The following is an 18,433-nucleotide window of genomic DNA, read 5'->3' on the forward strand; positions in this document are numbered from 1 at the left end:
CCTCTTTTTAATTTTTTTTTTTTAATCATTTCAGTAGGAATGGTACCAGCTCTTTCTTGTACAACTTGCAGAATTCAGCTGTGAATCCATCTGGTCCAGGGCTTTTTTTGGTTGGTAGGCTATTTATTACTGACTCAATTTCAGAACTCAGAACTCATTATTGGTCTGTTCAGGAATTCAATTTCTTCCTGGTTCAGTCTTGGGAGAGTGTATATGTCCAGGAATTTATCCATATCTTCTAGATTTTCTAATTTATGTTCATAAAGTTGTTTATAATATTATCTGATAGTTGTATATATTTCTGTGAGATCAGTGGTAATATTCCCCTTATTTTTCTGATTGTGTTTATTTGAATCTTCTATCTTTTCTTCTTTATTTGTCTAGCTGACTGTCTATTTTATTATTTTTTTCAAAAAACCAACTCTTGGATTTCTTGATCTTTTTAATGGTCTTTAGTGTCTCTATATCCTTCAGTTCAGCTCTGATTTTGGTTATTACTTGTCTTCTGCTAGCTTTGGGATTTGTTTGCTCTTGCTTCTCTAGTTCTTTTAGTTTTGATGTTAGATTGTTAACTTGAGATCTTTCTACCTTTTCAATGTGGGCAGTTAGTGCTATAAATTTCCCTGTTAACACTACCTTAGCTGTGTTCCAGAGATTCTGGTACATTGTATTTTTGTTCTTGGATTCAAATAACTCCTTGATTTCTGCCTTAATTTTGTTATTTACCCAAAAGTCATTCAGGTGTAAGTTATTCAATTTTTATGTATTTATATATGGTTTTGAGTTAATTTCTTAGTCTTGAGTTCTAATTTGATTGTGCTGTGATCTGAGAGATTATTTATTATGATTATAGTTATTTTGCATTTACCTAGGAGTGTTTTACTTCCATTTTTGTAATTCATTTTAGAGTAAATGTCATGTGGCAATGAGAAGAATGTACATTCTGCTGTTTTGGGGTGGAGAGTTCTGCAGATATCTGTCAGGTCCATTTGACCCAGTGCTGAGTTCAGGTCCTGAATATCTTTATTAATTTTCTGTCTTGATGATCTCCCTAACATTGTCAGTGAAGTGCTAACGTATGCCACTATTATTGTGTGTGAGTCTGTCTTTTTGAAGGTCTCTAAGAACTTGCTTTATCCATCTTGGTGCTCCTGTGTTGGGTGCACGTATATTTAGGATAGATAGATATTCTTATTGAATTGAACCCTTTGCCACTATGCAATGCCCTTGTCTTTTTTTTTTTTTTTTTTTTGCCTTTGTTGGTTTAAAGTCTGTTTTGTCAGAAACTAAAATTTCAACCTGTACTTTTTTTCTGTTTTCCGTTTTCTTGGTAGATTTTTCTCCATCCCTTTATTTTGAGCCTATGTGTATCAGTGCATGTGAGATGGGGCTCTTGAAGACAGCATACCAATGGGTCTTGGTTCTTTATCCAGTTTATCACTCTGTGTCTTTTAATTGGAGCATTTAACCCATTATATTTAAGGTCAGTATTGATATGTGTGGATTTGATTCTATCATCATGATGTTAGCTGGTTATTCTGCAGACTTCTTTATGTGGTTGCTTTATAGTATCACTGGTCTGCCTACTTAAACATGCTTTTGTAGAGGCTGGCAATGGCCTTTCCTTTCTATATTTAATGCTTCCTTTATGAGTTCTTGTAAGGCAGGTCTGGAGGTAATGAATTCCCTCGGCATTTGCTTGTCTGAAAAGGATCATATTTCCCCTTGGTTTATGAAGCTAATTTGGCTGTATATAAAATTCTGGATTGGAATTTCTTTTTCTTAAGAATGTTGAATATTGCCTCTCAATCTCTTCTGGCTTGGAGGGTTTCTGCTGAGAGGTCCATTGTTAGTCTGATGTGTTTCCCTCTGTAGGTGACCTGGCATTTCTCTCTAGCTTCCCTTAACATTTTTTCTTTCATTTTTTCCTTGGAGGATCTGATGATTATGTGTCTCAAGGATGATCTTCTCACAGAGTATCTTACTGAGGTTGTCTGCATTTCCTGAAGTGAATGTTGGCCTGTCTAGCTTGGTTGAGGTAGCTGTCCTGGATAATATCTTGAAATATGTTTTACAAATTGGTTCCATGCTCTACCAATCACTCATAAATTCAGTTTCTTTACATAATCCCATATTGCTTGGAGGTTTTGTTCATTCTTTTTGATTCTTTTTTCTTTATTTTTATATATCTGTCTTATTTTAGAAAGTTAGTCTTCAAACTCTGAGATTCTTTCATCCACTTGGTCTATTCTGCTATTAATACATGTACTCACATTATTAAATTCTTATAGTGTATTTTTCAACTCTATCAGGTTGGTTGTGTTCTTCTCTAGGCTGGCTATTTTGTCTGTCAACTCCTGTAATGTTTTATCATGATTTTTACCTTCCTTATATTGGGTTGCAACATGGTCCTTTAGCTCAGTGAAGTTCGATTTTATCTATATTCTGAATTCTACTTCTGTCATTTCAGCCATCTCAGCCTCAGCCCAGTTCTGAATCCTTGCTGGAGAGGTGATGCAGTCATTTGGAGGAAAGAAGGCACTCTGGCTTTTGAATTTTCAGCATTCTTGTGTTGATTCTTTCTCATCTTTGTGGCCTTATCTACCTTCAATCTTTGAGGATGCTTACCTTTGGATTTTATTTTTTCTTTTACAGTCTGGCCACTTTTCCATAGGGCTGCTGTGGTTTGCTGGAGGTCCAGTCCAGTCCCTAGTCACTTCAGATTTTCCAGTACCTGGAGGGATCACCAGTAAAGGCTTGGAAACAGCAAAGATGGTAGCCTGCCCCTTTTTCTGTGAGCTCCATCCTAGGGAGGAATGGACCTGTTGCCAACCCGAACACACCTGTAGGAGGTGGTTGGAGACCTTAGTTGGGTGGTCTCACCCAGTCAGCCAGAATGGGATTGGGGACCTGCTTAAAGAAGCAGTCTGGGCACACTTTCACAGAAGAGCTGTGCTGTACTGGAGTACTGCTTCCACCCCCAGTCAGCTTAGGCTCTCCAAAGCCTGGAGGCTGGAATGGCTAAGTCACCCAAACAGCAAAGATCATGGCCCATCCATCCCTCTGAGAGCTCTGTCCTAGGAAGTTTTCAAATCTCTGTTGACCAGAGAACATAAGCAGGAGTGGCTAGGGGGTCCTAGTTCAGGGTGGGGGTCCCACTCAGTGAGGAGAAACATATTGGGGAACTACTTAAAGAAGCAGTTTGGCTACATTTTGGTAGAGCAGCTGTGCTATGTTGGGAGATCCCTTCCACCCACAGGCTGGAATGGCTGAGTCTTCCAAATAGTTAAGATGGCGTCCTGCCCCTCCCCACCCCTTGATTTCTGTCCCAAGTAGGTGCAACACTGTTGCTGGTAGCTGACTGGAATTCCAAGCCTGTGGACTTTATCTTGTGAGATGTTGTGGAAATGGGGCCTGCAGACCACACTGCTCAGCCCGCTGAATTCATAGTGGTATGTGCAGAGGTCTAACCTCCCACTTTGCTGGGGTTGCTGTTACTTTTGCTAGGAAACCCAGAGCAGGAATATATAAAGCACCTAGGTCTATCTGTGTGCATAAATGGCTGATCTGCCAAGACTCCACTTTGCTGTGTGTATGAGACTGAAGGCCCTGGTGGAGTGAGTTCACAAGAGGATCTCCTGACCCAGGGGTTGCAAGAGTCCATGGGAGAAGTGTGGTTTTCTAGGATCATACGTTCACTTACCACTTCCCTGGCAGGGGATGTTCCCTTGGCTCCATGTCACTCCTGGGTGGGCCATCCTTTTGCCTTGCCTTTCTGTTCTCTGTGGGTCAAGTTGTTTCCTTGATTAGTCCCAATACAAGTAACTGGATGTTTCAGTTGAAGGTGCTGTATTTACTCAACCCTCTCATTCCTCTCTGTGAGAGCCACATACCCTAGTTGCTTGTAGTCAGCCATCTTGGCCACTGAGGGACAAGTTTCTAGAATTTTTTAAAACACATTCTGAAACACACACACACTTCTGTTTGCTACATTGATGACTTGGGTATCAGTTTTTCTGTTTGGTTGAATATGGTGCTTTTTTTATGATATGGATTTCCCCCAATGCTTGCTTTTTCTTGACTGACTATTGGATGTTGTGACCTAATCCTCATTATTCCTTTACAGCACAATACGGCAGTTCATTTCACAGCTGAGGAAACCAGGAACCAGAGAGAGTAAGTGACAGCCAAATTGAGGTATTTAGTGCTAAAATGGCTAATAAATCCCATATATCTGCTGATTCCTTACCTAGTGCCTTTTCTAAAATGTAACATGTTATTAATGGGAAGTCTTAGAAAATGTGTTAGTTTATTTTAAAATCTATCCTCTTTTAACATATCATATCCTATCTCTAGTCACATTTCTTTAGCTGAAAGACTTTGACATGCCTTGTGTCCTTGGCAGAAAACTTAGACAAGCCCACTTATTCTTGTATTTTATTTGGAATAACTTCTAAAAGAACCCGGTACCTGGACATGTTCAACAAATAAAAAGCTAGAACATTATAAAACTTTAGAAAAAAATCAAACCCAATTTCTTATTTTATCAATTCAATTAACAGGCAATATGTGTGTGCTTACTAAATATTCATAAATGCTGAGATGTGTTAAAAGTACATTTATACAAAACATCTAGGAAAATGAAGCCAAAACAGACTAATTCACTGGAAAAACCTCATGGGCCTACTCAACAGTGATATCAGGACTAAAGCTCATGTTTCCTGACTCAAAGTCCAATGTTCAACATCCATTTGATTTACAAGGGTGCTATTCTGCACAGCCTATAAAACATAGGCTGGACCAGCCTACTCACAGTATGTACTCAACTGCATTCATTATCTTCCTTTGTAGTTTATAGAAAAAAGACAGTGCTAGTCATGAAATGTATAATGCACTTGTACATTTTAAAGCTGAAGACCTTTATTTAGTTTGTTTTCAAATTTGTAATCACAAAATAAATAGCAACATATTGAGGCAATGAGCTAGCTCCAGTGGCCTTGATTGATTTGCAACTCTCTCTCTCTTCCTCTCATAGAAAAAAATTCTGTGTTCCTGAAACTAGCATTTGTATGCAACTTCAGTAAATCATACTGTCAACGTTTTGTGACCATTCTTACTGAATCCTATTAAAGGCCTGATATTGCTTTGTAATCATGAACATACAAAAGTGTTCTAACTGGGCTGTTTAAGGATATGATTATCCCAGATTAAATGGGCAGAATGCCTTTAATGCATTACTAGACATCTTGATCTCCTGATCAGAAACAGTATTTATTGATAATGCATCTTCATTAGCATAGAGATTTGAATAAATATAATTGAAAGGGGATTGGATTTGCCATCAAGTACCTTGGGTTTGAAAGAATCCTAGCCTTCTCAAAGTCTTGGCTTATATATCTTAAAAATGGGGCAATGATGGCCACTTCCTCTGAGATTTTTAAGATTTAATTGAAATAATGCATGTGAAATTATCCTGACACATATAAGGAGTTTAACAAAGCTTAATTTTCTTTCCAGTTTGCTTAATGTTTGCTATTTTCAAAACCATTTTTTTCCTAATAATGTAATAACTAGCTTTGACAGCAGCGACAAAGCCATACACAGCTTATGCATGCTCTTTCCCTGAAGACCAGCTTTCTCCATTAGCATCTGAACACAGCAAATCCAAATCTCTCCTAAAATCTTCTAAGTGACTTCAAAAGCCCTGTGTGCATTAGTCTGGATCACTTGAGTATATATTGCACATTTAATTAAACCTGTTATTTCTGGAAACAAAAACAAAACATTTAGGAAGAAGTGTTTGAGAAACCATTGCTTTTCCAATAATGTGACATGTGAATAATTTAAGAAATCGTTTAAAGCCATACTTTATTTTAATTGGTTTCTGAACCCATTCATTTTCAAACTATGCTTTTATTTTCTTCATCTACCATTGCTTTGTGCCACTTCTCTTTGAAGTTATCTGTTATTCTTAAAAAAGCTACTGGATGGGAATTAACTTGCTTCTGACTATATCCATTTATCCACTTGAAGATCACTGTGGCACACTGAAAAATGTACTAGTTTTGAAAAATGACAAAGCTCCCAGGATCGAAAAGGTGCTTATCCTCTCACAGGAATCTATTTGCTCTGTTATTTTGCTTTCCTTGGCAGCTAGGGCTAGATTCTTCAAAGGGAGATGCAGATTCTATTTTTCTTTATCTTTCCTACTATGAAAATTATGTCTTGCTTCTGCATTGGCAAGGTTTTGCATCAAAAGTCCTTTCTTATTTGCACTGCAAATAAAAATCACAACCCCATTGTAAATTGCTTTAACACCTTTTCAACGATCTAAACCTTACGAGGAAAGATATGTTGGCTATTGTATTTACATTATAAATGCTGCACAGAGGTGTGTTTATAAGGAGGTTGTGTGTTTGATCTTCCATTCCTCAGTCCTTCCCTTGGTATTATTAGCACGTAGAAAATGGAATCTGTCTAATCTATTCCGACTGAATTAAATGCACCAAATGTATTTCACTTTGAATTTCAATTGGTCCAAAACCTTTGTCTTAACCATAGAAAGTCAGTAACTTATCTGGTTTTCGTCCTCTTGTGTTACCTCCTTCGTGTTCCAGGACTTTGGATAAATATGATGCCAAATGCAGCTGCTCTTGGAACTCATGGCTTCCCATACCTCAGGAGACACAGGTCAGTTTTCCCCAAGAATTCTCTCATGTCTCATGCCCACAATGACATAAATCCCACGGAATCCTTCTACCTGGCTTGAGATAGACAAGAATAACTAAATGAAAGGATAATGCTAGAGCTTTCACATTAGATAGTCAGGTAACAAGAGATGAAAAATGGGCTTTCATTATCTGAGAAGTCTCTTGTATCTAGGCATGGGGTCACAATATTGGATGCTGACCACCTCTTAAAATGTCCATTTAGATGGTTTATCTTTTCCCATCAGAATGTTGGTGTTTTATCATTTATCATCTATCAACATTGGGATCTAAAAGGAGACTAAAAAAAGCTTCATTACCAACTTGTAAATCATGTATGACTTTGATAAAATAAAAACTAAATTGTAATAGATAAATGTTTAAAGAGTGAAAAACGAAGAATGATTGTAGACTTTGGTAGAAATTCCTATTGTGGCACAACTATGGGACTCTAGAAGATTTTTTCCTCTTGCTTTGATTAAAAGTGCAGTTTCACATGAAATAGTGTGATATTTCATCTCTAGCTCCAAGGGAGGCTCTGTGGAGATTGTCGTTAACCAGTGTGGTCAGGCAAACCAGCAGCTTCCCTGATTAGTTCCTCCTGCTGTTCAGTATAGATAAAACCTCAATCACAGGATGTTCTGGAGAGCTTGAGTGTCCGTATTCCAACTGTGCTACCTAGAGAACTGTCAAGTGTCTGTAAATATTTTGCAGTTCCTTAGGAAAAAGTGTTAGCCTTCTAAAAAACAGCAGAGTGAGACTGTTCCTGCACCTAGCCCTGGTTCTTGGTGGACTTGGTTTGCTTGCTTATTCTCATCATTCCATCTGTCTGCTTAATCCCCTATCTGTCTCTACTTCTCTCTTTATGTGGTATATGTCAAAGAGTACTGTTCTTCTGACACATTATCTTCCTCCTAGAATCTGCAGAAAATCACTGATTATCCTTGACTGACTCATTCATGACCTTAGTAGGGACTGGAAAGTCAGTCTCTGCACAGAAGAAATATGCCTGGATATGCAGCAGGGACAGAAACGGGATTCCCATATGTTATTCCTCAAAATTCTCAGGTCGATCATCCTAATTTAACATTCCCTTTTTCTCACTCCCATTGCTAAGGTGAAAAAAAAAAACTTAGTCATCATTACATTAATTCCAAGTTCTTTCTGATCAACTTGCCATTTTAACATACTTTGTCCCATTTTCTCTCCCAGATGGTGAGTTTGAGTCTTCTGAGAGAACTAACAACTTCAGAGCCTTGAAATGTGCATCCACCACACAAAACTATCTGTAAGTACATTGTTTGTTTTGAACAAACCTTCTGTCCTTTTTCTATTTGATTAATAAGAATAATCAAACATCTAAATAAAAATCATTGTCTGTTACCACTGGAGAGTGTCCAACCTAGTCACAGACAGCTTGGAAGGCTGGCAAAAGGCACGATGCATTGTGCTGGGGGACATCCAAGTCGGCATGGAGGGACCTGTGTGCCATCTGCCCTCACCACTTCTGCTCGGATCCCAGTCCTACCATTTTAATCTCGTTAGAACAAGATTCTTGTCAAGCCAAGAGATGAGATTTAGCTGCAGCTCCCAGTTTCACAAACTAAAGAAAGCCTCACAATGAGGAGACCAGCTTCTTGAAATATCTTGAACAACCTCTCAGCTCTCAGGTACAAACATATCTCTCAGTACTGCATATTCTATAAAGGGTGGGGTACCTTTTCTCTGTAATTTACTTTTCCACACCATGAGATTTGGGAAGAATTGAAACCTTTCAGGTTATAACTGTATGCTCTCCATGCACAGTGCTGGAAGATATTATGTGTTAATTGTTTGTTGCTTGAGAGCAAAGCAGGCCCACTGAGAAGCTGTCCCTTTCATATTTGTAAAGCTGCATTTACCAGGAAGCAAAGTTCATGAGAAAAAAAAAAAAAAAAAAAAAAGCTGAAACCCTCTCTTCACAAAATAAAAACACATTATTGACACCCTATTTAATGGCAACATTCAACTGTTTCTTTTCCATCTTTATTTCCCCTCTAAGGCCCAGCTTATTGGCTCATTATGTGCCTGGAACATGAAGGATGACAAGGAGATGGAATTCTGGCTCAGCAGTTTCAGAACCCAGCCCCCAACTCACTCAGCCCTCCCCCCTCCTCCTCTCTTGCTTTTCTCTTCTCTCTTCCCCCGCTCTCCCGCCTCCTGCTGCAGATCTCTTTCTGCTGCCTGGCAACCGCACCACAGGCAATGTCACACAGGATTGCTTATTACAGCTTCAGAGAAATAAACAGGAAGAGGAAAATTCTTGCTGTTACATTAGAACTGTTATGTGCAATGTTCCAAAACCAGGTAATTCCAAGAGTGATATTATACTAGAATTTTGCACGATGATACCTAGGTCTTTCCTTACATAGATAGAGAGAAGATGAAGGAAAAATGAAAAGAGAGTTTTTAGATGGCTTTTAGCCAGCAATGTATTTAATATATCCATTTCGTTGGCACAGACTTCAAATATAACTATTTCTGAGCTTTGAGGACTTGAGCAAGAAATGTTACAGTTGTGATTTGAAAAGTGCAATGTGAATATGAAGTGTAAGGTTCTATGTGCTTACCATTATTATCTTCACTCATAATTATCGTGTAGATGTTTTTCACAAGACTTAAGGGCATCCTGTCGAATATCTGGTAAGGCAGTCAAGACCTGCCTTTCTTTTAGTATCATTTATTTGCTTACATAAGGGTCTTTTTGTTTTTTTAGACATTCCCTAAATTTATTGCTTCCAGCAGCTGATGTGTCGCCTACTGGATAAAATGAGCACGAGAGACCTGGTGGCCCTTCCAGGAATGACATTATCACAGAGAAGATTAACAATTAAATAAATCACTAAAATAAACTCTGCTAACGCATAAAATGGAAAAATCTTCTTCCATTTTCTACTTAGGATTCTATGCCTCTCTGCAACAGGAATGGTTCTATATCAGGATTTCCTTTTGTGTCCCATCTGTTTAGCCAGGCAGTGGAAGGAAGCAGGTTTCTTCCTAATTCAGTTTCCTGAGCATGATATCCAGAGAGCATAAACACTATTTGAAGTGTATCCCTCCAGAAATCTAAACTCATCTTTAACCTGATTGTAAAATACTTTTGAGTTCCAGATCCCTATTCTTGTTGACCTGAGTCATTGAAAACAGTACGACTGGCCTATTTACTAGGGCAAGTTAACTACAAATCATAACCAAGACTCCATCCTTGACCTCTTCTTGCACATGAGTCAGCTTTAAAGGCATGAGTCCCCAGTGCAAAATCACAGTATGTGAGAGTGTAGGGAATCCTAGGCATAATGGGTGATCGATGTACGTACCCTGATAGGGCAGGGCAGGGGTGGTGCCAGGGTTTCTAACAGGGTTAATTATTGGCAAACAGTAGGTGTCCAAGGTATGGATGAGAAAAGTCAGTGTAGAATCATTTGGTATGACATTGGAATCAGTGACTGTCACTAGGGAAAATTATCATAAACAACTAGACAAAAGTGTCAGATAACCAACGTTCCCTGCCTAGAATTCTGGATGAGGCTGTTTTTAGAGAGTGGAATAAAAAAGAAAGAAGTAATCAGATCTCCAGGCAGGCAGACTGTGCCAAACACAGATGGGCTAGATGGGAGGGCCTCAGCCTGATGCCCCTTTCATCAATCAGACCAGAATATTTACCTTCAGGACCAAGAAGCACAATCTCACTACATCCGGCCATGAATGCCTCTGCTCACTCGTTAGAATTCAATAGTTTGGTGACTAGATGAGACTTCTGGAAGGCACCCCTTGCTTGTGGTGTATAGGACATACCAGGCAGATGTTAGAGAGGAGAAGCAAGGCAGGACTACTAGCACTGAGGTCAGGAAGCTCATCCAGGGCACAGGCTTTGATCAGACCAAGCTCTGAATCTCAGTTCTGATATTTCATGATTATGTGAACTTGGGAAAATTACTCAAGCTCTTGGAACCTCAGTTTTTTCATCTATAGGCTTTCAATGAATGTCATTAATAACTGTTTGATTAAAATTACTATTATACTTTAAAGGACCAAAAACCAATTGCAGGAAATCTTTATAATATGAAAGCAAAAATAGGAAGCAATTAAATTGTTCTATCTACATTTATGGAATTGAAAAATGATGATAAGTAGAATTAATAACATTAAATGGCATGCTTTCAAAAATTGAAATTACAGAATATATGTCAAACTCAAAGAATTTTCTTTCTCTATGTCTTACTTTACTCCAAGCTTGCCTCCCATATCACAATATGTGCATGTGCTGCAAACATTAAGGACTTTGTCTTACAAGCTAAAACTCTTAGGCCAATAATCACACTACGTGACCTGGTAATTGAAAGTTGTGTGGAGGGCTTGTTAACCATCATAGAAAGCTTTGCTGTATACTGTTACGGTACATTTTTCACATACCTCTGGGAAGTGAAAAATTCTGTGTGTTCCCTCTGCAACCAGCTGGGCAAGTTTAACCTGTCCATACACTTTCAAACAGGCAGTTTGTGAAGAATTCCAATTCCATCTAGGGAAATCTCTGCTTTCATTCTAGGCCTCATTCGTCCCCCTCTTATTGTCTTCCTGGGCTTCTGACCTGCTGGACTCTGTCTCTGCTTTCTTGCCTATGCTTTCCACTTGGTTCTGACAATAGAATGTGTTAGGAAGATTCCACTTTCAATTTAAACTCATCCCTACCTTCTCCATGGTTGACAGATTATCTCATATGTCTGAGCTATGGTCTTCAGGAACTTAGCATCAGGCACCTAAGCAACAAAATCTGATTCTCAATTAGAGGTAAATCAGGCAGGTATGTATCTATTTTTCTCAAAGTTATGAAAGAAATTACAAAACCCCATAGCCCAGTATTTTTCAGAGGAGTTTAAGGAGCAGCTGCATCAAAGCCACCTAGGGGCTTATTAACAAATCAGGATTTAGAATCCAGTCCCAGATTTACAAGCCAGCGCCCCCAGGCGATTGCTATAAACATTAAAGTTTGAAGCTCGTTGCCATAATCTCTTGAAGATTTGGACCAAAAAAAAACCTTAAAAGTGAATAAGTGACAATATAAATCCAGTTTTTCAGTAACAGGTTTTTTTTTTTAAATCCCATCTAGCTAGACTTTTAGGAAGGATTTCTGTGTAAGAATATAGATCTATCCTTTTTGAAGTTAGCAGACCATTGACATAAAAAACAAAATAAAGCAAAACAAAGAGATTCATGAAGGGCAACAAATAAGACACATAATACATTAAATTATCCTGTTTACTAAGGACTCTTAACCACTCACCCATTTATTCAACAAATACTATTAAAAGACTATTGTATGTCTTAGGTGCTGAATGCATCGGACCTTAGTCTAAACAAAACAAAGTCACCTTTCTCACTGAGGTTCCATTCTGGTAGGGGAGTCAGGCAATGGATAACTTAAAAAATAAATCTTTTCAGGTAGTAATAAATGCCTTGAAAAAGAGTGAAGCAGCCCTGGAGATAAGGCAGGAAAAGCTGTTTTGGAGGGAGAAAGGGATAGGGAAAATCCTCTGAATGATGTGAAAGAGGATCCATACAGAGATAGGAGGAAAGAGTCTTCCAGGCAAAGAAAGCAGTGAGTGACAGGCCATGAGGCCGAGACTGCATTGGTGAGTTTTAAGAAAAGCAGGTAGGCCAGGGTGGCTGCACTGAAGAACAAGGGAAAATGGTGGGAGATCAGGGCACGGAAGGGTGCAAGGCTTTGTAGGTTACAGTAAGGAGGTCATACTTTACTTAACTCATAATGAGAAGATACTGCAGTTTTGAACAGGGAAGTTGTATCACCATATGTACATTTTTTTTAAAATCACTCTCTTGTGTAAAGTACAGACCATAGAGGAGAAAAGTTGGAAGCTGGAAACCATCCTGGAGTTATCTCAGTAGTCAATAGAAAATAAAAATGGTAGTGTGGGTGAGAGTCCTATCAGTGTGGATAGAGGAGGACAACTTCAGGATATATTTTGGAAGTAGAGCTGGCAAGACTTTTACTGTGTATGGAAAATGAAGGAAATAGAGAAATCAAGGATGCCCCATATGATTTTGGCCTGGCCAACTGATTGAATAGTAGTGAATTTTATTAAAATGTGGAGTCTACAGGAAGAGCACATTTGGAGAATATACGGAATTCTCTTGTCATGATAAGTTTATAAAACCTCACAGATATCAGAGTCAAGATGTTAAATGTGGAGTTGGGTATAATAATCTGAAGCTTGGATCTCTAAAGTGGACATAAAAACTTGAGAATCATCAGTGTTTAGATATCTAATGCCAAAGAAATGGAGAGGCTCTCCCAGGCAGTGACTATCCACAGAGAAGAGAAGATGGGGAATGGAACCCTAAACTACCCTAATATTGATGTTTGGAGGATAGAGGAGTAGGAGCCAGTTGAGGAGGCTGAAAAAGAACAGCCAGTGACGTAGTAGGAAAATAAGTGTGGCATCCTGGAAGCCAGGTGAATGTTTTGGGCATAGGATTATCTCATGGTGTGTAGTGATGGAGATGGCTATTTGGTAGCATGAAAGAAGGTTCATAGCCAAGGGTAATAATAAATACTTGGGTGTTAGTTACTCTCACTTACTTTGTATTTTAATGAATGAAGGACATAAGAAAGGTCCAAGTGAACTCTCCCAAAGGACCTCCAAAATCGAGAAAACAACACTGAAAACACCCTGACAAGCAGAGACATAAAATGCCATTTTCCCTAAGGAACAGAGACATGTCTAAAAGATAGGAGGTTTTTTTTTTTTAGACTTCTCCCAACAGTAAATCAACATCATTAAACAGCTTATTGAAAAGGGCAGAATAAAATATGCTGATTAGACCTGCTATATCTTCTTGGCATTTGGGAGAGGAAAGGTTAAGGTTGAATAAGTAGTAACTGAGAGCTAATATTCTTAGCTTTCCAGTAGGTCACACAGCAATTTAAGCCACATGAAAAGGAGAAGGTGGGAGGGCAAAGGCATATTTCAGGTTGTGGTGGATTGTGTTTTTCTATGTGCTCACCAGCTCAGAGACTTTACAGAAATAATGACACCCTGACTAGACAGGAAAGGAAATTGGTGCCCCTGTTTAGTATTTATTGAGGGCCCAGAATGAGAGACATTTAGGACGCTTACATGTTGGGTGGCTAGAAAGTTGTGGGACCGATTCCACATTTCATTACTTGGTGTGCAAACCTGGTATGATTTCTTTTCCACAGGGTTAGTTTATAAGGCATCTAGAAATACAGATCTCATACACAGTGTTTTTAAATCTGTAAGAACAAGTCTTTCTCTCTCATGCACAGTATTGATTAATTTTGACTTTTTGTTGACACATAATTTAGTTCATTTTTTTTTTTTTTAATGTGTTCGCAGATTTAAAGTTAATCCCACAAAGGAGACCAACTGCTAGCCAGATATTTTTCTGGGGGCTATTTTTAAAAATCTGTCTACTCAGATTTTTAGGAAGGATTTTCTCTCTAAGAGTGTGGACCTATCTATTTTATGTGAATAGACCACTGATTTACAGAATCAGTAGAAATTTCACTTCATGGGAAATGAAATCACAAAAATAAAAGGTAGTCTCCACTGCCAGGTTGAAAGAACAAACCAAACTAAATTCTGACGCTATAATAGGATCAGATGTTTGGTAAAGTTGATCTCTTCCTTTTCCTGATTTATCCTCTGTATAATTCAGGATACTTTGCAGGAATATGGCTGCACTGGATTAATCTGCACCCTATGAAGTTGCAGAAAAAAATGTGATTATCCTCACTAACAGAAGGGAACAAAAGCATAGGCAATCCAAAATGGTAGCAAATTCCCTGAATCATGCCCATTTGGCTTTGAGATGTGTTTTCTATTTAAGCTTAATATGGGTGCATCTGATTTTTCTGGGAATTTACTTCAAAGAGAATAATGAAATGTCACAGTGAAAACTTGGCTCCCTTTGAGCTGGGAAAGTCTCCAGTTTTCCTATCCTAATCCTGTTCATTCAGGAAACAGATATGACCTTGCTCAAAGTTCTCTCTGTACAGAAAAACTGTACACCAATTCTTTGGATTTCAAAGGGCTTCCTCACAGAGATCTAAGTTCCCTTAAGGCCAGAGCAATAAGTAAGCAGAATGCTAGACAGTGCTTCAGCTGGGAAGGTCGAAATGCATGCAGACAGAAATGAACTGGGCTGCTAGGTGAGGTTGAGGAAGGATTGCAAGGGAGTAAATAAGCTCTCCTGGAGGACCCACCCAGCTTTGTCATGCAAAGCACTATAGTATATGTGATAAGCCCTCCAGTTTATCTATAGATCATTTCTCTTAATAACTCTGAAATCTTTAAATACTTAATTTGGCTAGCCTCTTACTCTGAAAAATAATACACCATGATTTTGTTGTGAAAAATGAGCTAATACTCAGTGCTCAGCTCCATATAAAGTACAAAATCAATGCTCAAAATCACATGAGTTATAATTAGAATCTATGGACTGAACTTAAAATTGCCTCTCACATGGAAAAATATTGTTTTTCCAATATATTTAGTTAGAATTGTGCTTAGTAAAATGCACTCTCACTTAAAAACATAACTAAATTCATGTATTCCACAAGGAAATGTTAAACAACTACTATGTACTAGGTATGTTTACTCACTCAGAGATTTATTTTTGCCGTATATTTTCTCAATCAAGTGGTCCTAAATGGAAAAACTACCGTAATATGAAAGTCCACATAATCTATGACACTACAGGTTGTCTTGAATAATAGTTATATGTAATGCAAGAAATAGGATTGAATCACAGATGAGGGTGGAAAAAGAAATTAAAAAATTCAATTTTGAGACAAATGGGGACATTTGAATATGACTTAGATAAAAGAAGCTATCAGGTAAGTATTGTTGCTTTATTTGTGATAGAGGTATTACAGTAATGTCAGAGAATGTCTTCATTCTTAGCAGATTCATGCCAAAATATTTAAGAGTAGTAAGATATCTGCAAATTACTTTCAACTGGGTCATAAAAAATAAAAAGAATATGGAAAAATGTTAAGTTTATAACCTAGGTTAGTAGTATAAACCCGAGCATTCTACTGTTCTTTTATCTTTTTGTATTTCTATATACAAAGATTTTCTTAGTAAAATTGGGAGAAGGGAAAAACAAAAACATGACCCATATATACTTTTTACAATTCTAAATAAACAAGCTGGGAGCGGTGGCTCATGTCCATAATCCCAGCACTTTGGGAGGCTGAGGCTGGTGGATAGCTTGAGCTCAGGAGTTTGAGACCAGCCTGGCCAATATGATGAAACTTCGTCTTTACACAAAACACAAAAATTAACCCGTTGTGGGGGTGTGAACCTATAGTCCCAGCTACTTGGGAGGCTGTGGTGGTTGAGTGGCTTAGAGTCTGGGGGCAGAGGTTTCAGTGAGCTGCGATTGCACCACCACATTCCAGTATGTGTGACAGAGAAAGTCTCGTCTGGGGAGGGATGGGGGATGGGGAGGAAAGAAAGAAAAAAGTATTCTATATGAACAAAGAATAATCTGTTCCAAGTATCTCAGTTAAGTGGAGAAAACTGAGGGCCGACAGGTTAAGTAATCTACCCAAATAACCAGATAATACTAAGTCTGATCACTTTCCACCAGAGAACATGGCAGTACTCATCTATCTAAACTGCTCCTTTTACTCTGGTCAAAGATTGAGAAATGGTGCCTTCAATCACAAGGGAGACAAATCAGAGAATGAAAATGGATCAATGTGAACCCATTCACACTAATGGAGAAACAAGTAAGCATCCTCGTGTGATGAGAAAGTCATATCATCATCCTCTCCTAATATAAAGGCCAGGAGAATTTTCTTCACGATAGAGGAAAAGAGATAGCAGGTCTTAAGTTGTGAAAAGGTAAGTGAATTTCAGAGAAACATGCCTTCAAACATTCTAACATTGTCAAAATAAAAACTAATGAAATATATTCATTTTATGTTATGTAGCAAAATATCCAACTATGATTGTAATTGATGTCACAGGTAAAGAAATAAGCTTGTGTGGTTGATATCTAAATAGCTATTACTACAATTAGTAATATATTTTCTACAAGATACTCAGTGAATTTCAAAAGAGCAATGGGTGCTTAGCTCCATTAATGTTTATGAATTTTTTAATATATTTATGTTTATGAACTTTTTAATAAGTATAATTATAGAAATGCATCAACTGTCTATAATTCAACTAAAAGGAACCTTCAATAAACCATATTGGAATAATGGACACATTCATTCTTTAGTGTAGGAAAGGTAAATTATAATACTAGTATTTTATAAAAGCAAGCATAGCACTATCAGGTTAGTATTCACTGTAGGTAATCTCCCACAATGTTAAGTATAGAGACCAATATTTTTTAGCTACTCAGACAGTTTTACAACATTGAATATCCCTTTTCATTTTATCTCACTCAACAGCAACAGTTGTAGTTTGGCCTGTTTCCCCATCTTGCTTTCACTTCCACGGTCTGCAGGGTAGTTTAAAAAGAGAAACTTAGATCCAGGCTACTGGACATGGTTATTATTCCAAAGAAATTCAAATTCTAAAATCATCAAAGATACAGATATAGTTGTATGCAATAAGGCAGCAAAGAAAAGCAATATGTTGTGTCTTACTATGTGAGGGGAAAGAGGATGCTAAGTCACGGTCCTTGGCTCCTTGCTCAGAGAAAGGTCAATGCAGTTCTCACTAACAATTTGGTGACTTAAAAATTTGATTAAGAAAAACACACCACCACCTTCCTGAAGACTCCATTTAATTGAGGCTTTAAGACATCATTTTTAAGATATACGTATAAACATATATACATACATACATATATATATAAAAAAATTGTATTTCTGGCATTTCAAAATGCACTCATATTTTTGTGTCTACGTGGCAATGAGAAAGAAATGACTTTTTCTTTTTTTACAGTAAACTAGGTCCACCCTGTCACAACATTCATGTGGATGGCTTCATATTGTAGGCAGACCTTGCCTGGTTTATGTTACTGCATTGAATATGAGTGTGTATGAAATTAATTACATATCTAGAAATTCACTTATTTATTTGATTCTTTAGTATGACAAAATAGAAACTACTTCTTGGACTCCATTCTTTATTGATTAATCGGTGGTATTTCAGTAGGATACATTTTTTTTCCTGGAAAATTTTAATTGTATGTAAGTTTGCATCCCAAACAATTCTGATAAAAATATAAAAGTGTTCTCTCATGTTTTTGGTCTCAGATTATCTACTACTTCAATTTTACATTTTACATGGAAGAAATGAAAAGCAGACTTTCAAATACATTTCATGAAAAAATGTGTCTATGGAGTGATAGGATTAAAAGTAAATATGCAATATACCATTTCCCATTCTACTGAACAAAACAGGCAACATTCCATTTTTAATCACTCACTATAGAATATCTATAATACACAAATGTGGGGGCAATGGTATGCTTTCTGCAAAGAGCTCTGAGCTAAACGGGTATTTTGGCTAGTGGCACAGTCCTGCATAATACAGCACTCTGCACTGTGTCAGCAGTTCAAAGCAATACTTTATTCTTTGGATCACTTATTCATTATTACTTCAGACAATGAGTATTGGATACAAAATAAAAGTGATGGATGCCAAGTGAACTGGTGAATGTGTTCTGAGTAAGAACAC

General features: G+C 37.7%; 1 long non-coding RNA gene across 2 annotated transcripts; it reads left to right on the top strand.

The window, feature by feature from the left end:
* The first annotated feature begins 7,688 nt into the window (after positions 1-7,688).
* Positions 7,689-9,607, top strand: LOC140713528 (uncharacterized). 2 transcript variants are annotated; one of them, XR_012095644.1, is made up of 4 exons: positions 7,689-7,775; positions 7,920-8,377; positions 8,749-9,053; positions 9,463-9,607. It is a non-coding gene; the product is annotated as an uncharacterized lncRNA (long non-coding RNA). The 2 variants fall into 2 exon arrangements; XR_012095643.1 differs by having other exon boundaries at positions 7,920-9,053.
* Positions 9,608-18,433: the final 8,826 nt, after the last annotated feature.

The sequence above is a fragment of the Chlorocebus sabaeus genome, chromosome 15, assembly GCF_047675955.1.
Source record: "Chlorocebus sabaeus isolate Y175 chromosome 15, mChlSab1.0.hap1, whole genome shotgun sequence".
Lineage (NCBI taxonomy): Eukaryota > Metazoa > Chordata > Mammalia > Primates > Cercopithecidae > Chlorocebus > Chlorocebus sabaeus.